The sequence below is a fragment of the Acinonyx jubatus genome, chromosome B1, assembly GCF_027475565.1.
Source record: "Acinonyx jubatus isolate Ajub_Pintada_27869175 chromosome B1, VMU_Ajub_asm_v1.0, whole genome shotgun sequence".
Taxonomy (NCBI): domain Eukaryota; kingdom Metazoa; phylum Chordata; class Mammalia; order Carnivora; family Felidae; genus Acinonyx; species Acinonyx jubatus.
Genome location: NC_069382.1, coordinates 166,000,984 through 166,025,665, shown reverse-complemented (window position 1 = coordinate 166,025,665; position 24,682 = coordinate 166,000,984). Strand labels below are relative to the sequence as shown.

The 24,682-nt window shown below is 39.6% G+C and overlaps 1 protein-coding gene across 2 annotated transcripts in view; it reads left to right on the top strand.

Moving 5' to 3' along the window:
- The window catches only part of GRXCR1 (glutaredoxin and cysteine rich domain containing 1), a 235,068-nt gene that overhangs the window by 110,490 nt on the left and 99,896 nt on the right, over positions 1–24,682 (top strand). The gene's annotated exons all lie outside the window — the stretch shown is intronic.

Here is a 24,682-nt window from a genome sequence, read left to right as displayed (position 1 = left end):
AATTGCCCAGAAGCATTGGTAAAATGATTTTCTGTTAAAAGCAGGGATCATTATTTCAGGAATAGAATTCATAATCACTATCATTAAGGTAGCAAACCAATATTTTTCATTATAATACCATTCTGTATTATTTTCAATATTTAAATAAAATCTCCTTGATGAATTATCCAGTGCCTCTGCATTATAGACAGATATAACAGTGGTAGGGAGAAAGGATTTTAACCAATAGTATTATATTATTTTTCATTTCAAAGAAGTATTTGGAAAGATCACATCGCCAGGGTTAAAAAAAAAAGAAATTAAAGGGTAAAAGCAGTTAAAATCAAAGACTATTTTCATATGCAGAATTTACCCATGAAAGATTTCACTGATTAGGGATGAGGTGGGAAATCAAAAGTTAGAAACTGATGACTATGTTTGACTAATTTGGAGATCTTGTATAGACTTCTAAAATAATCTTAGTGGCCTCTGTGTTTTATCTAATGCAGAAATTATTATTGTCAAAGTATAAGCCAAGACTCTGTAATAAGTGTAAAAATGTTTGCATTTATTGTGATTAATTTAGCTTTTGATTGAGTCATGATTTGAATTGTTTTAAGATCTGGAAGGTTATTTACAAAACTTCTGCACCAGTTATAGTACTGTGATTTGAATTTATTCATATCTTCCCCCAAATTATTATTTATGGGTAAATACCTTAAATCTTCAAGAGAAAATGTTTTTCTCCCTATGGCTTTGTCCTGAAAGAGCTTATAAATTCACATATAGGAAATAGAAGAAATTCTATAATCAGATGTTATTACTACATTACTTTATAATAGTTAACTTGTATACTTTTCAATGTGTAATTCCATCACCCTTTTTCTTTTGAAAAAAAAAATCCAGTGAAACTCATTTTTTAATAACTTACCCATATTCCATTTACCCTTTGCTTCAAGAGGACAATAGTGATTACTAGCAGAAGTCCCTCAAAGACTGGTACTTAACCATTTTTCTTTCTAGCCGGTCCTTCTTTCTGTATAATGTGGGCAAAGTAATCAGCATATTTCAAGTATTCACAAATTTTGGCCATCATCATTACTTTTATCATCATCATCATCACCATCGTCATCATGGAATGTTCTCTGATCTCTCCAGGACAAAACATAAGTTAAAGGAGTTCCTCTCTTGAATGGGGGCTGCTAGTTGTGCTATTTCAAGGGGCTCCATTCACATCACTGTCTGTGTAAATAGCACCCCTCAGAGTTGTGCAGTACAACCTATGCAGCATTATATAGAGAGCTGATTTGGATGCTCGCTGCTTGTTAAAGGATAGGTGTCATAAGGAGTGACAAATATCTTAGACATGTGCTTTACGGTGACTGAGTAGGTTTCCATAGGCATCCCACAATGCAGTAGCAGAGAAGCCCTGGGGACTAAAAGCAGAAGTTACCATGAAGTTACTTCTATACATGGTTATGGGACCAGATGTGACTCTTCCCTGGATATCTGTATATTTTCCACATCCCTTAGAAAATAAGCAGCAAACCTAACTGGATGTAACTGTGATGTAGTAATTTCTCTCATGGAGGAAAAAGTGAGGAGTAATATTTTGGATATTTGATTAAGGTTTCAATGCACAATCTTATTGAAGCAAGGCACTATAATTGAAGACACAGGTTTTTCTTCCTGTTTTAAGTCATAAAATCTTAAAGCATTCAACTTGAAACTTGAGAGGAAACCCAGTTATAAATAAAAGCTTTCAAAGAACCGGTAAATAACTTGGCTTCCTCTCTGTTAGTTTCCCATTCTGTTACTCCTGTCTCATAAAATATTGGCATGGAGCTTGCAAACATTTCAGCTGTGCAGAGAATTGTCATTGAAATTATTTGCCTCAAATATTTTTACTTCTTAGGAACACTTATTTAGAAAGTTGTGTATAAAAGGGATATTAGAACAAATTCCCATTTCATGTGTTAATTAGTTTACTCTATAGAACTCTGGGTAATTGAGGATGTGCAATATTAATTAAAGTTTTTGACGGTAGTAATGGACCATGAGGTAAAGAGAGGAAAGTCACTTAGATGTGCATGTGGGCCTTGTAGAGGGCGGTTCATTGTTTCATTTGTGAATCTCTCAAAGCCTCCAATGCGTCTAGATTATAGCTCTTCAGATACAGGTGCTTGGTTTTTCCATTTCTCCTAGAAACAACAAGAATGTAATGCTCAAGAGAGGCTCATTTGGAAATCTGAGAACGTGGAATCTAGTGATGGCCTGGAAATATGCATTTATTAGAAGCTTTTTAGGTTGTTCATCCATACACTGAAGTTTGAGAATCATTGACCTAGCATGTAAAATGGAAATTCATCCAGTTCGCTAGAGTTAATAAAAATATTCCTTAATGTTCTTTATGTCTTCAATATTTAAGGGGGAAAACAAAGAAGTTACGTATTCATCTGTCATTTATTCTTCTGATCATGTTAGATCACCAGGGAGGGGTTTCCTGAGCCAAAGATAAAGATATCCCGACAGACTTGTTTCCTCTTGTATCCTAATTTATCAATCAGTTGGTTTAGAAATGGTTCCTGAAATTACCAGTACATTCTGATGTAGGTGTGGTGTTTTAATTTTCTTTAAGAAATTCTGTAAGGATAATTCTATCTAGATAAATGATTTTACTCGTCATTACTGGAGAATTTTAGAAAAAAATTATTTTGTATTTATTTTTTACAATTAGTCACTGTTACCTCATGCAAGACAAATTATAAGACCACTATGTGGCTCATAGCGCTCATCACTCGGGGCATGATTAGGTTCGAGATACACCCGTGGGGCCAGGACAGGCAGCGAGTGGCCCAGGTGCTCGGGGAGGAGACAGTGCAAAAACCAGCCTGTAAAAAGAGCTCAGCTCAGGGACTTAATGATTTCATATGTGCCAAAATTACTTTGAGAGGTTTAAATACGACAGTTTTCTTGATTTGAACAAATTTATAGCAAAAAAAAAAAAAAAAAAGATTTGCAATACACCTTGACCTTAGCAGCAACATATTTCCAAAGCTTCTTGGGGTGGGTCAATGATGCAGATAATTAAGGTCATTAGTTTTTTTCTAATTTGTTCCTATGGGATTAAATTTCAGGCAGTAATTAAATATCAGTAATTTTGTCTTCATCCTATTTTCAAACTTGTATAATCTGTTGTATACTCAGTTATAGTCTTTTTTCTGTAATTTCTATACTTTTAATTCCCTCTTTTTACAAATTTAAAGCTACTGTATTAGAGAAAAATAGATGCCAAGAAGGACAATAGCTATCCCCATGTTATAATTTGCTGGTTCCTTTCTAAAAACTCAAACATATAACTTTTCATCTTTGTATTTACATGCACATCTGTGATTAATGTGTTTATATTTATAAGCATTTTAACATTTCGAGATAAGTAAAATAAAAATAATTTTACATTTGCAGAAGAATTTATATTTTGCAAATTTTTTCGGGTACATTATTTTACTTGATTGTTCCAAAGATTTTGTGAAATAAGGAGCGATAATGCCTGCTTGTAGTAACTGAGAAATCAAGTGTCTGGCCCAAAGCTAGTAACCTGGGAACCCTGCCTTTCACTGCTTTGGCTTTGTTAGGTTTTCAAAGTACAGTGCTGTATACAAAAACACTCAACCTTACCTTTATTTTTTTTAATTTATTTTGAGAGAGTGCACAAGTCGGGGAGGGGCAGGGAGTGAGAGAGGGAGAGAGAGAAATCCCAAGTAGGCTCTGTGCTGTCAGGGCAGAGCCCAATGTGGGGCTTGAACTCATGAACTGTGAGATCCTGACCTGAGCCGAAATCGAGAGTTTGATGCCCAACGGACTGAGCCACCCAGGAGCCCCTTAAATTACATTTTTAAAATTTATCAAACCTTATCATCTCTATAACATCATGTGATTAAACTCTTTTCAGATTGCAAGGGTTGACACTGGGAAGGGATGACTGGGTTAAGTCCGGGAAGACCCCTGCTCAGCGTTGTTCACTAACTTTAGGATGAATGATTAACAGAAATTTCTGGCTGTACTTATTATTCATCTCTAGTAAACTTTATCTAGCTTTGGCAATAGAGTAATATTCCAATGAAAACAAGGCGATACTCTTGATGACTCCTTGGTCCCAGTGGTTTATTTGGACCACTCTGGAAAACAACAACAATAATACTAAATATTGATTAAGTACTTACTAAATACACTGTCCTTATTATTTATGTGCATTGACATTTATTTCTCATAGCAATTTCATGAGGTACTATCATTATTAATTAATAATAAGTTGAGCATATTCTCTGCGTATGAAACATTGTTATAGGATTTAAAATCTCATTCAGAAAAATTATTATGTAATGTTCTATCAAAATAAGCATCTATTAATGGAAATATTACCTTTTTTAGCTATCAGGAATAGCAAAAGCTGCAGGATTTTTTATGCAATTCCAAATATTGCAAGAAACTACATTACAACCCCAAAATGGGTTGGTACAAATGATATATTTTTATGGAAAATTATATAATTGCAAACTGATACACCCGAAGTTCCTGTTGTTACCGGACAGAGAACCAGTTGCAAACTCTGGTTCAGCTGCTCACCTCTCGAAATTCAATACTCAAGAGACAAGTGATGGTGGGAAAGGAAAGGTTGCATTATTTAGGAAGCCTCAACCTGGGAAGATGGTGGACTAATGTCTTAAAGACTGTCTTCCCAGTCCAGGTGAAGGCAGAGGGTTTTAAAGGGGAAGGGTTGAGAAATGGGCGGGGGCGGGGGGGGGGGGGGTGCTAACATGCAGGAGAAGCTGATGCTCTGGCAGTTAATTATATGTCAACATGACCCTCAAAAGATTTGCTGGCATCGAAGGCAGCTGTTTTTAATGGGGTCAGGGCTTATCTTCCAAGAAAGCCTGGTTCTTTATTCGTCAAGGCCAGTGATCTGCAAAATCTCAAGGAAAAGGCGGTTAGTTCTCCTACAGACCAATGGACTTAGGTTAGCAGGCAAGGAGTGCATGATCTTGAAGGAGTTAACCCTTCAAACTTGTTGAAGTGCTGTTATGATGACCACCTTCCACATACCAATGCTTTGCTACTCTTGGCCACAACGTTTGACACTGATGCTGATTAGGACTTCAGTAAATGTTCTTTCTTTGAGTTAATGAATTAAGTGAAATTCTCTTACAAAGTGATTATTTTTTTTCTTTTCCATCTCTTTTCAGTTTGGAGAATTCTCCTATTGGATAGGAATAGGTTTTGCGTGGTGAAGTGTTAGTTGCTCCCTCCATTCGGTTCTTTCTGTTGTGGGTTATCTTCTAGATTCAATCAATCATTCTTTTAATTACCATTTGCTACATATCTATTATGGAGCAGGCACTAAGTAGATAATGTGAGGAGTAAGACCCAGCTTTTGCCTTCATGGACTATTCAGTAATGTATTGTGAATTGTTGTGTAAAGTGATTTCCGGAAGAATTCAGACACAAAACTTGACTTTATCTTCTTTTTCCAGAGGCTTTTCCCTCTCTGTTTTCTTATTGGTCTAACATAGTCTCTGCTACCCATTCCTCGTTTCTCCCATGCTTATATTTTTCTCCATTTAGTCTTTCTCTTACTAGACAACCATTTTATTACATTCCTTCCTTCCTTCAACTTCTCTTGCTTTCTTTCTAATTTAGGTCCATTTCAAGGCCCAAGGACTGAAGGGTAATCTATATAATTAATGACTCTTATCTTGATCCTACAAGGCTCCAGTAGTCAGTAACAGTGACTCTGACCATGAGTACTTATCCCAATTCCATGAATCTTACTACAGATTTCTCTCATTAGTTCAATGAGTATCTAGTTGGAATATTTCTCATTCTCTCCTATGTACTTGTATCATCAGGACATGGGATCATTGTGACATTTTAATTTGTGGAAGGCTGACGCTTAATCCATTAATTTACCTAAATTCTGACATCAGAACAACATGCTGAGAAAACCCACAGATTCTACAAGATGACTTGAAACTGCTTAATGAACTCTTACTGATAGCAAATGGTTACCACATAATTAGGAAATTAGCACCTGATGCTTCCAAACATTATAAAAGCAATATAATAGCAGGGCTAGACAAACATCTTTGGGTGGTCCTACTCATGCTTACAGAGTTTCTGATATTTTCTTTGAAAACCGGTACCTTGAATTTTGTATAAAAGCAATATAAATATTTAATAGTCTATAAGTTGACACTATATAAATACATCACTTCCTCAATCACTATTGCCTGGAAGGAATTTTAGAGATTATAGACATGTTAAAATGTCATACAGAAATTTTTTAATGTTTATTTATTTTTGAGAGAGAGAGACAGAGTGCAAGTGCGGGAGGGGCAGAGAGAGAGGGAGACACAGAATCCAAAGGAGGTTCCAGGCTCCGAGCTGTCAGCAGAGAGGCTGATGCAGGGCTCAAACCCACGGACCATGATATCATGCCCTGAGCCAAAGTTGGATGCTCAACCAACGGAGCCACCTAGGCACCCCCATACAGAAATTTTTATTAAGGGACTTTGGTTCATGTACACAAGTCTATTCAAGTAATATTTAGGATCTCTTTGCTCAATTTTATTTTTGTAATAATTCATTATGTCACCTAATTTCTGACAAATTATTTATGCCTTAGAACATTTTGTTAGGAAGAAGTAGGTGCACATTTTGTTCATGTAATTCCTTTATAGTTAATAGAATAAATTGTAGAAGTATTTATTATTTTTTTGATTCCTAAACAACAAAATTGGTGTTAGTTCACAACCTCTGGAGCTTCCTGGGTTAAATTTGAAACAAGCTCCCGTACATGGAGGGCAGGAATTGACCAGAGAAAGAGACAGGCCACTCCAGATTGGTATGTGGCAAGTTTAATAAGCAAGGGAACTTACCTATGAAGCTGGTCTTGGGTAGCCACAAGATGAGTATATCTCCATACCCACTGGAATTTTAAAAGTTTATATAGAGGCCTTAACTGACTTCAGTTACAAATACTATTCAGATGACCTCAATAACACCTTACTCTCTCAAGGCTGCATCCTTGAACAGCTTCAGCTGTGGGAATGGTGGCTGGGGGCATACATTCCAAGGACAGGAGAGGAGGTGAGAAGCCTGTGACTGCCCATCAGTTGACAGCCATGTCCTCTTGATTAACTCCTCCAACAATTAGGCCATGGAAGAATTAAGTTTCCCCCTTTTTTGCGCCTTTTATGTAACTAATGATATAGAATTAAAGATCTTTATTGTATGAAAAGTCTGAAAGCTTGACTAGTCTACAGAGTGGGTAGAGTAGTGAAAGCCAGGTTGTTGATTTGCATGAGATAGTTTTTGTTAGAAGAGAAAACCTGGGGGAATTATGTGCTGACAAGTCAGTGGAAATCAAACAAGGAGAAAGAATGCCAATCTGGTAGAGACTGAATGAGGGTCATTTTGGGAAAGGAGAATAGTTGGATGGGCTGTGACCTCAGGGCAAATTGGCAGGTTTAGAGATTGGAAAGTGGGCTTTGTGGATTAGAGCAGGGTCAGCATGGACAAACTGTGGGATTACCCTGCTCATCAGTGCTCCAGAACCAGTCTGTGCTGGTAGAGCAGCTGTGCTTACCTGCACGTTACCTTTGGTGTAGAGCCAGGTTCAGTGTCCTCTCATGACTGACTCATGAGCACCTTTTTTTGACAGCTGTTAGCATACTGTTTGGGAAACATCTGGCAGAAGTGATGCCCTCTCATGTTTCAAGATTCTGTTGAGCTCAAGTAAATACTGCCCTTTTCAATGACACAGGACTCATGATTTTCCCCAGAAATAAAGAGCAAGGCCTTTGGCATCCAGATTAATTGTGTGGTTATGTGAAAAAAAAAAAAGCCTGCAGTATCCATATTTAGGGGGATTGAACAATGGTAATAATTATTCACCTAGTGTATTACTTTCCTATTGAAACAAATCGCCGTAAACTGAGTGGTTTATAATAACACAGATTTACTACTTTATAGTTCTGGAGGTCAGAAGTCTGGAAGGAGTTTTATGGGACTAAAATCAAGCTTTCTGTAGGATTTTACTCTTTCTGGAGGCTTTCCGAAGAATCTGTTTCTTGCCTTTTCCAGCTCTTGGAGGCTCCCTGGGTCCTGGTTCTGCATCTCTCTGACCTCTGCTTCCATTGTTATATCTTTTTTTCTAACCCTTCATCTTCTTTCCCTTATAAAGACCTTTGTGATTATATTGGACCTACCTGGGTAATCCAGGATAATCGTCCTATCTCAAGATCCTTAGTGAAATAATATCTGCAGAGCCTCTTTTGCCATATAAGGTGACATCTTCATAGGTTGTGGGGATTAGGACATGGATATTTTTGGCCAGCCATTAGTCTACCTGCCATACCTGGTAGGTACAGTAAACTTATTTTGTCTATGAGAAAACTAAGACTTTATGGTAGATTCAACTTTTTTCCAATGTGTGTCACACATGGACGCACTTGTGTCATGACTGCATGAGGATAAGAGAGGACTTCTACAGCCCTTGACTTTAGCGTTGGCCACATGACTCCCTTTAGACAATGGGATGGTAATAGATGTGGCGCATGCAAAAGCTTGAAATGTGCTTGCATGATTGAGTTTTCTCTCCTGCACTCTTTCCAAGAGAAGGCATGCTGCAGGAGGCTGGTTGGTCCTAGGAGAGTGAGAGACATGAAGAACAGACCTGGACCCAACCAACATTTTGAAGCCAAATCCTTCATAGCTTAGCCCCGATCTGCTGACTGCCAGCTAAACTGCAGACTCAAGAGTGAGCCATAAATGTTTAACGTTGCATTTCACTCTCTTTGGGGTGGTTGGTTAAGCAGCAGGAGCAAACTGGTACAAGTTCACAGATTCTGAGTACCTTGCTCAAAATCACATGATGGTGAGTGATATAACTATCAGAAAGTTTGACTCCAAAGCTTGGGCTCTTATCCATTAGGCAACTAGTGTCCAACCACTCATTGGATGCCTGAATTTTCTCTACAGCATCTCTGTCAAGGTCTTACCTAGCCTTTGGTGGGGATTTCTAGAGGGAAGAGATTCAGAGTCTTGGCAAGACAAGGATTCAAGTCTCACTATCCTGTGGATATTGAACCTACTGAAACTGATCATACCAGGGTAGAGTGAAGGCCATCTGTCACCCACTTCCATGAATATAATTTAAGACTAAAATAATATTTTTGGTGGCCACATCACACTGTTGTGATGTTGGCTTGTTGACTCATTCAAACATCTTTTCTCAGTGGAAAGATTCATGAGGTTAAAACTTTCAATCTCATAAAACATCTATTTTTATTTAATGTAATACTCTTGTTAGTTTTTTTTCTGTGTTTACATACAGGACTCTATATTCAACAAAATTTAATTTTATTGTGTTAGTCAAAGATGTTAATCCTTTTGGACTCTGGTCTTGTAATTAGCTATGCCTTAGCACTTTATGGAGTTGATGGAACACAGTTTTGATTGTGGCAAACTATCAGCATGGAATAGCACTGAGTAAAAAGAAATGACCTTATAGCAAATAAAGTTATCACTAATGAAGTGGCAAATGTATTTTATTAAGTATAAGAAACCAATAAATTTAAACTAGTGGTCTTTTTAATACAGAAAGAGGAGAGAAATGAAAGATGTGCAAAGAGGAGAGAAATGAATTATGTGTAAGTTGTTGTACCATAGACTGTATCAGCCTCAGAGGGTTTCATGGATTTCCTTTTAGTAGGCTCTTTAACAATGATCTTTACACATTACTCATATAGTGCCAGAAACTTTGTTCAGGAAGGGAGCCATTTGTCTCCCAGGGGTCATGGATCCTAATTCCTACAATCTCAGGGAAATAACTGTGATTCTGGGAAGCAGATAACTTGTCATGGCACAAATTTTGTGTGGTGAGTCGGTCAGACCAATACTCAGTAGTAGTGGGTTTCTAGAGTCATGGAACTTCATTCACAATGAAAACACAGCAGCAAGAGCCTGAAGGCTGAAAATTTGCCTCTGTGAGTACCTTGTGCTTTTAACTGTAGTTCTAGGACAACATATAGTTATACACATTTGTCAGTTAAAAGAAAGCATTAGGAAATTTCAATAACCAATAAACCAACCAAACTTAACTAAGGTTACCACCTCTCTTTTGAACCATATAAAAAACTAAATCATGGAGCTTTGAGACACAGCATCGTAGATTCTCTTAATTAATCACAGCTGTCAGGGCTGCTCTTCTAATTGTGGGATTTTTCTTTATATATATATATATTTTTTCTTTTATTATTCTTTATTTCTGCCTACTTCAGCATCTTCCATGGCCAGTTCTTTCTGCGTCAGTTACAAGTTAGCTTTCTCAAAAAGTGTTTTTCATATTTCTAAGATTTCTAGAGGTGGAATTATGCCCCCAAAGAAGTGACTTGGTGGTGAGAGCTTATGACGACTGAAGCAGACACAAAGCCTGTGCTGGAAATTAGGTAGCTGCCCACTCAGCCTGCACAACAGGCTTTCTCTCTCTCTTCTGTCCGTCCTTTCTGTTGGAGGTAAATGTGAGGCACAATAAACCACTGCTGGAAAGACCACTTGACTTGATTCTTTCCATACTGGATTCAAAGTGACTACTGGCTCCTATTTCGTAGTGTGGGCAAGAAGTCCTATACTAGTCATCACTGGGGCTTCTTTCCCTACCATTATGATCTGCAGGATATGCAGGCATGAGGGGGTCAGAAAACCTAGCCATGGTCCTGGTCTGTGGATTCTGGCACATTCATCTTCATTTCTGCTCTTCCAGCCCCTTGATGCTGCACTGATGCTGCTCAAGGGCCTTTCACATAAATTGTCTCTCAGAATACCCTACCTCTACTTTTTCCAGTTCTTGGAACTACCCAACTTCATCTTGTGTATGTCCAGGCTCTTTTTTTAAAATTTTATTTTTTAACATTTATTTATTGTTGAGAGACAGAGAGAGACAGAGCATGAGCAGGGGAGGGGTACAGGGAGAGGGAGACAGAATCCGAAGCAGGCTCCAGGCTCTGAGCTGTCAGCACAGAGCCCGACGCGGGACTCAAACTCACGAACTGCAAGATCATGACCTGACCTGAAGTCGGACGCTCAACCGACTGAGCCACCCAGGTGCCCCGTGTATGTCCAGGCTCTTGAAAACATAACTCCATCAATTATTCACAGGAGCAGGAAGAAACCCAAATTTCTAAGAATCCCCACTTTTCTTTGTGAAAAATACATAATTCCTCCATGAAGGGGTAAGAACTGTATTCTCTGGAGGGAGGTGACCTGGTTTCATATGCAGAGTCTGCTATTTCCTGGGTGGGTGTGATGGGGAAATTTACCTAACTTTTGTAAGCCCTAGTTTTCTTGTTGCTGAAATTGGGATAATGATCATGATTATTTCCTATGAACTGTTGCATATAAACCATTTTGCACAATGCCTGGCATGTTATAAGTGCTCAATAAATATTGTTATTACTTTTATTATCCACCTCAACAAACAGTGAATTGTTAGGGATGAAGACCTTCTACAAGGGCCTTCTAGCTGGACTTGGAATCAAATTGACATAATTCAGATGAACATGAGAAAATAAAATTTAATAGTGTATGTAAGGGAATCCACATAGACCTGGAAATTCCAAGAACAAGGCAACATGAAGCTTACATGAACTAAGGAGAGAGGTAGAGTCTGAAGATACAAAGGGGAGGAAGGTCATTAGCAGGAAGGTGAAAGGAGATGTTTTTAAAAACAAAGGTTGCCCTATTACACAGATAAGTGTATTAGGTAAAAGGGAGTCTCTGTTAATAACTCTTCCTGATACAAGCTCTCCTTTACAATGTAAATTTAGGCAGTTGAGGACCATGAAGAGAGCTTTCCTACATCTACTGAGTTTTGATGACTTTTAACTCAAAATGATGTTCATGCCAAAGTGGCCTATCTTGGGGAAGCCTGCCCTTGGCCTCTATAGAATCAGTCATTGTTAAGTACTCTGCTAGGCAGTGAGGGTGCACAAAGATGAACAAAACATGATTTCTGTCCTCAGAGGAATTAAGTTCTTTCTTATGAGGAATACAAACTCATAGTTACTATAGAATGTAGTAAGTACTCAGAGTTTACTGGGGGACAGAAGCAGGACATCTGAGTTCTTTTAAATTCAGAATCTTATAGAGATTCTGTTCTCTTCACATAACATCTTTTAAAACTAGGGCTGCATGGGAACTCTGGGCCACTCCTTAAAAGGCATTATGGTACTACAAGTTTTGTTGGCTGAACTCACTTCCTTTTGGGAAATCTTAGCTTCTGCATCTAAGCTTGGCTTAGCCTCTGCCACACAAAACTGTTTTCCTGAGGCCAGTTTCTGTGTTTGAGTTTCTCATCGGCTTTGGCCCCTAACTGGGTCTTTGTCTTGGATTCTGTAGTTTTAACTTCCTGTGACTACTTGGCCATGTGTTTGCCAGCCTGGCTGTGCTGCACTTGGCTGTGTACCTGTGAGCTCAGCCAGCTACCTAAGTGCCTTGTGTCTGAGCATTCCCGTACAACACCTGTCATCCTGAAAGCCTGGCCTGCCTCTTCTGGACAGAGGCGGGCTCTCTCTGTTCTTTTGTAATAGCCTGGATTGCCTTGTTATGCCTTTCAACAATAATTGGGGAATTATTTGTAAATATATGGGATGTGCTCTGCTATAAGGCACAGAGTGGACTACTAGATATGGCTTAAAATACTTAGACATTTGTTATATCAATTAAGAAGAAGTTTAGAAGAGGCTCAGGTTGTTGGTGGCTTGATAATGTGATAAACAACTCCATTTTTCCTGTTCTGTGCTCTCATCCTTAGCTTGTTTGTGATGCTCCCTCATGGATTCAAGATGACTGCCATAGCTTAAAACTAATCCAGAGGCAAAAAACAGAAGAGGAAAAGCAAAAAAGAACATTCTTTGTAGGTGTGGCTCTTCTATCAAAAAGGAAAAAGAAAATTCTGGAAACTTTCTAGAAGCACTGTCTGACATTTCATTAGCTGGAATAGGGTCTTAGGGCCACTATTTGTTATAACAAGAGGCTGGGAATATGAATATATGGCATTGCCTCTCTGGTAGAGCATGGGTTTGGAAATAGCTGTTGGATAGACAAGCAATAGTGCCTGCCACACCATTACTAAACAACTTTGGTAAGATTTAATTTTTATTTTATGCAATTTAAGTCACAATAGATCATGCTACTTGAATTACTAAAGCGCTTTAATAGTGATCACCTGTCATAATATTTAGTTTGCTTATCCTTGTTTTTTTCTGTCTTTCCAGGTTCATTTCCTCTTATTTTTTTTTTTCCAGTATTCATTCCTTTTGATTTCTGGCTGCTATTCATCTTTTCTAAGGCCTAGAGCTTTTTACCTGATTCTATTTTTCTAACACTAGAACTTCACAGACATCAAATGATATTAGGGGTGGTAAGCAATTTATTATTAACTAACAGCAATATAAGTCTAAGCCTGTCAGCTATCTGCCATATCCATAGTAGGGTGCTAATTGTGTAATTTTAAACAAGTGCATGCCACATTTGACTTAAAGTGAGCAATCTAAAACAGAAAAGAACTTCCCCGAAGTAGTGACATTGCTTTGTTTTTTCCCTTCCGCTTGCCTACCTGGAATCAAAAACAAAATAAAATACTGAATACAATGACTGCAGAGTCACAGCGATCATTCCCAAGGCTTCTTCCTTCACTGCTTCTGTCCGCCTTCCCCTTCCAAGCCTCAGGGGCTCTGCAGTCAGTGACGTGGAACTCATTTCACATTTGAGGAGAACAATGATAGGAAAGCTCTCTGCATGCAGAGCAGGGCAGACTCTCTCTCAGCAAGCCTGTCAGCAATGCTGCTCTGGATTCTGCTAGTCACAAACAAGCTTTTTAAAACACTGACTTAAAAGAATATTATTAGTACTGGTAATAAGAGCAACCCTTTATTGAATGTCTACATGTGACAGAAATTTTCTTAGGTACCTTTCTAACAATACTGTTTCTTTAATCCTGGCAAATTTGCAAGGTGGATATTAACTTATTTTACATAATAGAAGCTGACAACATCCCAGTATGATTCGAAGGACAATGAAAAAAAAAAAAAAAACATTTGTCCCCAATTATTTTTGTCTTCATTTTGATCTGCCGCCTGAAATCCTTTTCTATTTTTTCCCCCCACTTTCCTGCTCCAGCTAAGTGTCTTCTGCTTAGGTTGAAGTTTCTAGAAGTAGAACCTGAGATTGGGTTCTTGTGAAAAGTGATTTATTGAGGAAGTACTCTCAAAAGTAAGGGGTGAAGGAAGCAGGTTAGGGCAGGGGAAGACAGCTCAGCCAGGGAGTGGTCTTGGCTGGAGACCAGCCGCAGTCTGGGTACTCAGAATACAAATTGTACCATGGATTTGTTTCCACCTTGCAGTAATGGGCTGGCATTTTGTATGCTTCTGTCTGTCTGTCATCAGCCATTGGCTGTCCATGTATGTGTGTTTATGTATGTGTGTCAGGGCATCATCTGTTCTGCTGAGATGTTTATCCAGAAAGGGGAAGCTGTGAGTTTTTAGCAGCCAATATTCATGCTGCTTGGGGGGTGGGTCAGCCAACCTTGTGAAGGGAGTTCTGGGTGCATCCAATACAGTCCACCTCTTGCCCTGTTCAGATTTACTTGCTTCTTCCATCAAGTTCATTTCATCCAGGCATAGCCTTGCCACAGTCAGTGGGACAGTTAGTGGTATATAAATTATAGCCCCCACGCTGTCGTTGGTCTCAACGTGATAACTGGTATTTATTTTCTCCCTCTTTTACCATCCATTTTAGACCCCCTCCTCCTACCTAGCTAGCACTTCTGCTGGTCTAGGTGGTTTGCATGAGTGGGTGGCCCTTATTTTTAGTCCTTGTGGAGTCTGAGCCTCTGATCACTATGCCCTTGGCAGGCAGTGGTTGCTGTCCTTGACCATTTACATTTAAAACCATGTGAATACAAAGAGAGGCACCAGAGTCCCAGCTATATTTTTATCTGCCCCTAATATGTACCAGCAGTTCTATATCTTTGAGAAAATCAGGGTCAATTCCTTCTGCTCGTATAATGATTCCTTTTTATACCAACTAGATTACTGTCATGGTGAACCTAAGGTGACTAGATATCAACTGTAGTTTTAAGTTTAGTGAGCCTTTCACTGTGTTACTTGGTACAAGTATTCCCTTCCGGGACCAAGAGCTTAAAACTAATAATACCTAAAGTTGTAGTAATTCCTAGGCCCCAGGTGAAGGCCTAGGAATGATGGCGAACGGGATCATTCCTACAGCTTTCCGTTGGTTCCTGGACCCATGAATTATAGGTATTGGAAATATAGCACCATATAATAACCACCATATAAGCCTAACATAGTACTGGCTTAAGGTATAAGTGGCATCCTGAAGAATGATGCCCCTTTCCCACAGGGTTTCATCTCCAAGCTGATATATCATCTGTACCTTCAACATGATATATCTGTTCGGTGGCAGGTTCTGGATGATATGACACATGGTATGGCATGGTCTTGGTCCTGATCCTGAACCCTAGGGGTTGGTGCTATGTCTTTCCTATTGGTGCTATGTCTTTTTCTATTGGTGCTATGTCTTTTCCTATTGGTGCTATGTCTTTTCCTATTGGTGCTATGTCTTTTCCTATTTCCTGGCTAGTGATTTGGACATAATGCCCTCTTCACTACAGATACTTTAATAACATGGAATCTGCTGTGTTGTATGCATGAACCACAATTCTCGGTTACTTGTATTTCAGCCTGCAGCTGTTCTTTTTGTCAGCCCTACCCCAAACTAACAACCTTCTGTGCCACTTGATAAGTGGATGTGTGTCTTCTAACACCTGAAGAGGTCCACAGAGCACTTTATTTCTTTCTTAGAGATAGAAGGGACAAAAATAATTTGCCCTTTCCTTTTGAGAGGAGGTTCCAACATGCCTCAAACCACCAGACTCCTAGATAAACTCTGTGGGGTTTATCTCCCACACTCTGGAGCAGTGTATCTTATATTCAGGTGTTTAGTATTCCTTGCTCATCAGGTCTCATTCAGAGGAGTTATTAATACAGGTGGACCAGTGTGGGGCTCTGCACAATGTCAATAGTTGGCTGCCCTTCCCCCCTTCAGTCTCCTGGATGAAGAGGCTCCCATTCATCTGAAGGAATTATCCTCTGTTCAGAGGACAGCAGCAGAGAACAGTTAGCAGCCACCAGTCATAGTATCTGAGGACAGTGGACCAGCCTGGCGAAGGGGAGGGGTAGGAACACACCCTAGCACCCACCACACCCTATAAACATAAAATGATGTTATCTGGAGACAAAGGAGGAGAAGCATTGGGTGGGGAGGGATCAAAATTGAGGATACTAGGATCTCACCAAAACATTGCAAAGAAGAGCGGTGGAAGGCAGTTGCATTGCAATAAAGAGAGGAAACTAGGGTACTGGTTGCCAGAGTTCAGAATAGCCCCAGGGCTTTCCTGTGGAAGTGGCAGCAGTGTAGGGGTGGAGAGAGGGTAGTTACATATTCAGAGAATTAGCAAGTCAGTTGTGAAACACTTGGCTGTTTGAAATTGGCTATGGTGGGAGTATTCCCAGCACAAAAATCAGCTAACACGGGAAATTAGGGCTTTTATCCTCTCCCTGAAAATAGTTTACCAGCTCATCATTGTTACTAAAAAGTTTCTGAAAAGAATATCAAAACAGGAAAAGGTGAAGAGTAGGAGAGCCCCCAAGCCCCAAACTCTCCCTACTTAATAATTTACCCTGGAGCCAGAGTTCATCCCTGCACATTTTGCTTTTCCGCAAATGCAATCAGAAAGTGCCATCTGGCTAGCCATTTTTTTTGAGGCCATTATTGTTATTTTTTCTCGTGTAAAAAAAAGTCCATTTACTTCCGGGGTTTTCTCAGTAACTTTATGTTGCCATAGATATGAAGAAACTCTCCCCATTCTGTTTTTCCGCCTCCTGTGGATTTCGTCCTTGTATAATTGAAAAGCTAATCATGTGACTCCCCTGCTGAAAACAAATCAATGGTTCTTGGCAGCATTTACATATAAAATCTAACTTCAGAGACTGCTGTATGACCTGAGTTCTTCTCAGAAGCAGAATATGAAATGAGGACTTGCGTGCAGGTCGTTTATTGGAGAGGTGATCTCAGGGCAGGAGGGAGAGATGGAGAAATGTGAAAGAGGGAGGGGGATAGAGCCACGGCAAAGGTACATTGATTACTGCCGTGTTTAATGAGGGTCCTTCGATCCTGCATCCTGCTGGGGCCTTCTGAAGAGTATCTAAAATGCCTTTCAGAATCCACATCAACTGGGAGAAGCATTCTTTTATGGTCTCTTTCCCTTTGGTGAGGATCGCCCCACGAGATCTATATTCCCCCACTCACCACACACACTTGTAGGCTACACATGCCTAAGAGCTGAGTGGTCTTCTTTCAGTGCCCCACCCCGAGGAGCCAGAGAAAAGTCCGAGCTGGAAACATGGCACTGAGTCACAGTGAGTATCTGTCGATACCAAATGACACGAAGCTCATATGGATCTGTTTCTTGAAGCCAATGGGAGGTGGAACAAAAGAGGCAGCTGATACATATGGCGTATAAAGCCTTCCCTGCTTTTCCATTTTAGTCTTGCAGTCCCATCTCTGGGCATGGTCTCCCTTACAGCCCGTATGTACCAATCCCTTACTCTAACCAATCTTTGCCATTCTATATCATCTGATTTTTTTCGCTTTGCTTTTGGTACATGTTGATCTCTCTTCTTGAAATGCTGCCACTTTTCTCTCTTGGTTAACTCAATCTTTTAAACTAACCTCAGACGTGCCTCTTTCCTGGAAGCTTCGGTGCTTGCCCTCAGTTAGGTTCAATGCCTCTATAACTCTCAGAACACCCTCATTACAGCTCTACTAAAGCCCTATTGCCACATACTATAACTCTAACACAGAAGTCTGTGTACTACTCAGCCTTCCACACAGGTCCACAAGGATGGAATTTTAAATTTCCACATCCTGGGTGCCTACCACAGTACTTTGCTGCATAATACATGTCCCATAAATACTTGTGGACTAAATGAATGTGTGCATTTTGATTTTGCAGTGGACTGCATCTCCTAAACAAAGAAAATCTAATCTGAGGCCATTCAAAGAATTTAAACATGCATATATTTTGAAAGAAGTTTTCTAGGTATCCAAGTATGTCTTGGATATATACAAAATCAACAAGGCAATAACAATGAAACTGTAAAAAAAAAAAAGTCAAGCAATAAATTGGTGATTATAAACAGAAGGCTCCTGCTCTCATGAATTAGATTTGTAAGACACAGACACATAACGTTATGAATAATGATAAAAGAGGGGAAAATAACCCACTGAGAGATGAAATATTATAAGGTAGTATAATTACTAGGAGATCAGAGGATTCTGGAATCTTCTGCAGATAGAAGGACAAGGAGGTTTCTAGGCAGTGGGTGAGATTTGAACTAGTATATGTAGTGGTGGATAGCAGTGACTCTGGAAGAGAACCCATAGGTTCAAACTCCTAAGTCACATATCACCCTTTATCTGTGTCATCTTGGGCAAATTATAGTTGCCTCATCTATAAATTTGAGTTAGTAGTTATACCTAATTTATGTGGGTATTGTGAGGATTAAAATAAGTAATACATTTATAGAGATTAGAACAGGGCCTGGCATATAATATTTGTATTATATATATATATATATATATATATATAGTATACTTACCTTAGAAAATGGGGAGGTGAGTCTCTTAGCAGAGACATAAGATATGTTTGGGAGTCAATAAAGGGACTAGTTTACTTGTAGCACAGAGTTTGTGTGGGGGAAATGGTGGGAGGTAAAATTGGAAAGCTATTTTTGATTCTTACTGAGAACCCAAAGAGTCAGTATAGCCAGCAATGAGAGCAAAAATGAGGTAAGGTGACTGTACGTCTTAGTTTCCCCTGTGGTTTAATTACTGCCTTGTTATAATTCCTAGGATACCTGTCACTTTCAAAAGTGTCTTGTTTGGATAAAAGATACTTAAAAAAGTGATATTTAAACAAGGGTCAAAGGGATTTGTGGAGATTATCTGGCATAAATGTATAATATGCACTACAGAAAAATATAGGTTGTTAAGAGACTGTTGTGCGTTTGTTTAAAATCATATTTGTTTCCATGGAATCATAAAAACTCAGTATTGATGGGGACCTTGAGAGAATGTGATAGAATTCATTCTTCATTTTTATATTGGCACACCGTAATTTGCTTTCAATGTATTTTGAAATGTTCAAAGAAGTATGTGAAGCCAAATTCTTTGCATAAACAACAACAAAAAACAACACACACGCAAAATAGGCCGGAAGTCAAAGCTCATGACAAGGAAATTATAGATAGCTCATGTGCATGGGAAGTTCTTTACTTCATATTCAAATGGCAGCCCTGAACTATTTCCATATGCCAGATTTGGAATTGTATACATTAGTCAGTACTTTGGTTTGGATAGTGACAACACCATTATGTGGCAGTGTTTGTGGGATGATGTCAACATTCTGCACTTTGCCCTTATTATCTAATGAGCATAAGTGAGAAACTGGGAGACTTAAAGTGCTGATACTAGTGCTACGAACTATGGTTCTTATAATTTTAATAAGGCAAAATTTGAAATCATCAGTTGGCTTAAAAAAGCACCTATCAGTCTAGTGTTGAGTCAACTTAAGTCCACTCACTGGGCAGGAGTAAGAGATGCAGGACAGACCTTCCATGTGTGAGCCCTGTTACCCTGTGCTCACTTGAAGCTGGTCAGAACCCATGCAAAGCTGGTCACCTCAGTGGAGAATGGGATATGAGAGATGTGACATGGTGAAGATCGGAAGTGGTATGTGAGAGGTGTCTGATACAAAGTCTTTTTTAGATTGCACTGGTATTTTCATTTCACCTGTACTGACTTTTTCCTAGAGTTCAGTTCATTTTCTTCACACATTTGGAATTAGGGTGTGTAGAGTCACCTTGAATGAAAGGATATTTCTTTCTCTCTCCACTGACTAGTTTGGTACCACTGCTTTAATTGTAGTCTAGAACCACATTTTATTAAAAAAAATTTTTTTTTTCAACGTTTATTTATTTTTGGGACAGAGAGAGACAGAGCATGAACGGGGGAGGGGCAGAGAGAGAGGGAGACACAGAATCTGAAACAGGCTCCAGGCTCTGAGCCATCAGCCCAGAGCCCGACGCGGGGCTCAAACTCACGGACTGCGAGATCGTGACCTGGCTGAAGTCGGACGCTTAACCGACTGCACCACCCAGGCGCCCCTAGAACCACATTTTAAATGGTTACTAAAGACTGTTGTTGTCTAGTGATACTGGGTATGTTTTATATCCAGTTACAAAGCCAGAGAGTAGCTTGGTTCAGATTCTGTTTGCAAGGCTCTGTCTTGCCACATTTCGTATAAACTGTATTTCCAGGCAGCTAATGAGGTGTTTCTCCCTGCCTCCCCCCCACCCCCGTGCCCCAGGTACCTGTCATGAGATGGTAAGTCCTAGCCTAGCCCAATTTCTGGTAATGAATATGGCTTTAGTCTATTGCTGTGGGAGCTATGTGACTTCATTCCTACCTACCACTTTGTTTCTGTTCTATTTCTAGACCTTGACATGACTATCCTTTTTTGATTTATTTTTTAAAAATCCACTCTTTTTTGGGGTGCCTGGGTGTCTCAGCCGGTTGAGCGTCTGACTTCAGCTCAGGTCATGATCTCACAGTTTGTGAGTTCGAGCCCCACATCGGGCTCTGTGCTGACAGCTCAGAGCCTGGAGCCTGCTTCAGATTTCTGTGTCTCCCTCTCTCTCTCTGCCCCTTCCCCGCTCATACTCTGTCTCTCTTTGTCTCTCAAAAATGAATAAATGTTAAAAAAAAAATAAAAAAAAATAAAAAAAAAATCCACTCTTTTTTATTTTAATCTCCCATACTACTTGGAACATTGAGCTGGGGCATATCTATACCTAAAGCTACAAAGCTATCTTGACTGGAAATCTCTTGGAAAAATTATTTTGAACAGATAATTCTCCTTCCAGGCAAACTACTAATCAAGTGTAAGTGTAAAACAAAAATGTTTCCATATGTGCAAAGGCTCAAGAGAGTTTGCCTTCTTCACATCATTTCAGAAAAAAAAAAAAACCCAACTAAACCTGCACTTTTACAAAAAAGAAAGGTACAAACCAAGAGATGAGAAGATTCAGAATTTAGGAAACATTTGATCTAATTCAGGAGAGCAGTAAAGAGAAATACCAGGAAGAAAGTCTTCAGGCAAGATGGGATTCACAGGATAAATAGTAGTAAAGGGAAGTCCCCAGGCATAAAGTGGGTTATCTGAGATGCACAGACACATTAATCAAGAGAAAAGAAAGTAAATTATAAACAACAGGTAAAACCACAGAAGCTGATTAGTCATGCTCCAATATGTAGCACATGGAAATTTATCACTTTGAAATGGTCCTCAGCCTTTTTTGGTCTTTCATGCCATCTACATTTTGAAGAATACAGTTATTTAGCAGAATATTCCTCAATCTGGGTTTCTCTGCTGTTTCCTCATGACTCTGCTGTTTCCTCATGATTAGAATCAGGTTATATGGGGCACCTGGGTGGCTCAGTCAGTTAAGCGTCTGACTTCAGCTCAGGTCATGATCTCTCGGTTTGTTGGTTTGAGCCCTGCGTCGGGCTCTGTGCTGACAGCTCAGAGCCTGGAGCCTGTTTCAGAGTCTGTGTCTCCCTCTCTCTCTGCCCCTCCCCCACTCGCACTCTGTCTCTCTCTGTCTCTTGAAAATAAATAAATGTTAAAAAAAAATTAAAAAAAAGAATCAGGTTATATATTTTTGGCTGGGGTATTACATAAGTGATATATCTTTCTGGGGTATCACATCTGAAGGCACATGTTGTCCATTTATTCCTTTGAGTGATATTCATTTTGGTTTTTATTATGGTGTCTAATATCTCCACTGTCATTTTTCTTATTTTAATTAATAAATATTGGGAGGTACTTTGAGGCTGTGTGATTATCTGGTTACTCATCAAAATTCCACAGCAAAGATTAAGCACATGTCGATGATTTTTTTCCATGAATAAAATTTTAGAATTATGTTTGCAAAGTGATGATTTCCCCCTATAGTTATTAGCATTCTTCTGTAAGAAAGATTCTCTTTCTCCTTTGTTTATAGATTTATTTATCTATTTATTATCAGTATACAGACTGTGGATTCTTATTCACTGGGTTATAATCCATTGCTGTCCTTATTCATTTTAATACTCTAAATGTTCCATTTTTGTCCAGTAGGAAGGAGCCCCTTAAACTAGCACTGGTGTCTTCTTGACATGCCCACGTCAAATTTTTAAGCACTTCCTTACTTTTTTGGCATAAGGTAGTCCAAGCTCACTTTATACTTTCTCTGCTCATCCCAGGAATCAACCATTTCTTCAAAGAGCCCTGGTACATTCTGGTGCAGAAGGGTATTAGGAAACCAAAGTCTGAATGGTAGGTTTGCTCACAACTGCTGGTATGTCATAACTCGCCTGTCCTTTCATTGGACAAAGTTAATGATGGTGGTGGAGGAAACCTTGTTGTAATTTGGATGTATTTTTTTAAGTTAATTCGAAGCTCATGCTATTCTTTGTCTCCTAGCAATGCTGAGGCATGGAATGTGTAGTTTTATTTTTGGTCCTTGTTGATCTTATTTTTAGGGGGAGGATGCGTACAATGATTTGGATTCAGGAAGCCATCACTATGAGTGCCGACCAGAACCTCCAAGATCTAGTCTTTTGGTGTCTTCCTTACCCAGGGCATTTTCAGTCTCCAGGATAATGAAAATTTAGATGGAGATTTTACAATGCATTAATGTACATGCTGATAAAAACTTTGAGCCTAGAAATGTATGCTTTAACTCCCTACAATCTTTTACCTTAATAGTGTGTGGTTGCTTTGGAGTCAGAGAAGGAAGTTTGGGAGGAAATAAAGTCAAGAATTACTTCCTTCAAATGAACATTGATGGGAGGATAGCTCTTGTCATTTGCTTTTATACATTGCCTTCAGAGGCTGCTGCTGTTTTCCCAATACATTTGGCATTCTCTCTCTCTCTCTCTCGCTCTCTCTCCTTCTGCGTACATGTGTGTGTGTATCCAAAAGTGTAATCCTTGGCATTTATGAAAGTCTAATCTGATTTTATTGCTGAAAGCAGAAATATATAGAGGAGGGAAAAAAGTATCCCATTTCCTGCGGTATTGACAGCACAAATGAGGACTTAGTGTTGCATTCCAACGAGATTGTGGCTTTCATTAATTTCACACCCACGGCTGATGAATGAAAATTGTTTTGTTGTATGAGGCAGACTGCTCCTGCAGAGTAATTAATCCCCAGTGCAGGGTTGGAACAACTGCCACTGAAAATGCTGTATGTCTGCAGCTCAGCCGAGACTCGCCGGTGAGGGCTCTCCTGGCAACCACGCGCGACTCTATGATTACTTACACAGGGAGAGTGACAAATGGAACCACTGACACTCGTTTTAATTAAAGACTCCAAAACAGGTGGCCAGGTGGGACGGAGGAGAGGTACAGAGGGCTTCCTAGATAAGAGCTTCGTAGAGCAAATACGTTTCACTGTGAAAGAAGCTGTCCTGGGTGGAAAGGCTACCTCCTATTTCTGGCCAGAACAGGAACAACTGGGATGATGAAGTGCATACCGTAGTCCTCTGATAGGGAAACAAGATAGGAATTAGACAACGTGATAGGAAGAAATGAAGTCCATGAACTAGTCACCTTAATATTTAGTTTTTCAATGGTCCGAGATCTAATATGCGTTTTAAGATTCCAGCATAGCCGGTGCTTACTTATATCCAAGTACGGACAGACTGGTTTGAAATCTGTTTTCTATGCACCTAATACTTCTCTCAAAGTCACTGTGGTGAGTGCCTCCTCCACTTTGTCACACCAGCCTCACCTTCGTGAAGGGGTTAACCTGGGATCACAATCATATATTCCTTGAGCAACTCCAGCCCTCACAAAGTTTTGTTTTTTTCTTGGAGCACTAAAGTTCCCAGAAAGAGTTAAGCCCCCTTGCTTCTCCACATGTCATGTAAGGAGCAGAAGCCACACCTGGAGGTTCACCATAAGAAACAGAAGTTTTGGTTCCACCAGACTTCGGGAATCAGAATTGCATTTTAATAAGATGCCCAGGGGATTCCTGTGCAAACAAAAGTTTGAGAAGCACTGCGTGAGAGGACTCTCACCATTGACTTTCCGGAACCCTCCAGTTTCTCCTCCTCATTCCAGCTCCATTTTCTGCCTCTCACTGTTGCTGGTCACAGGGATGGTTCCTGAAAGTTTCAGGTTTGTGTGTCTTGTTCCCTTAGAACATAGATTCTGTGTTCCCCAAGAGCATGTCTTGTATCTGCCAGCGTGCCATTACACTTGGCTTTAGTAACTATTGGCTATAATTGATTAACCGATAGATTTTTTTTTAATTTTTTTTTCAACGTTTTTATTTATTTTTGGGACAGAGAGAGACAGAGCATGAACGGGGGAGGGGCAGAGAGAGAGGGAGACACAGAATCGGAAACAGGCTCCAGGCTCTGAGCCATCCGCCCAAAGCCCGACGTGGGGCTCG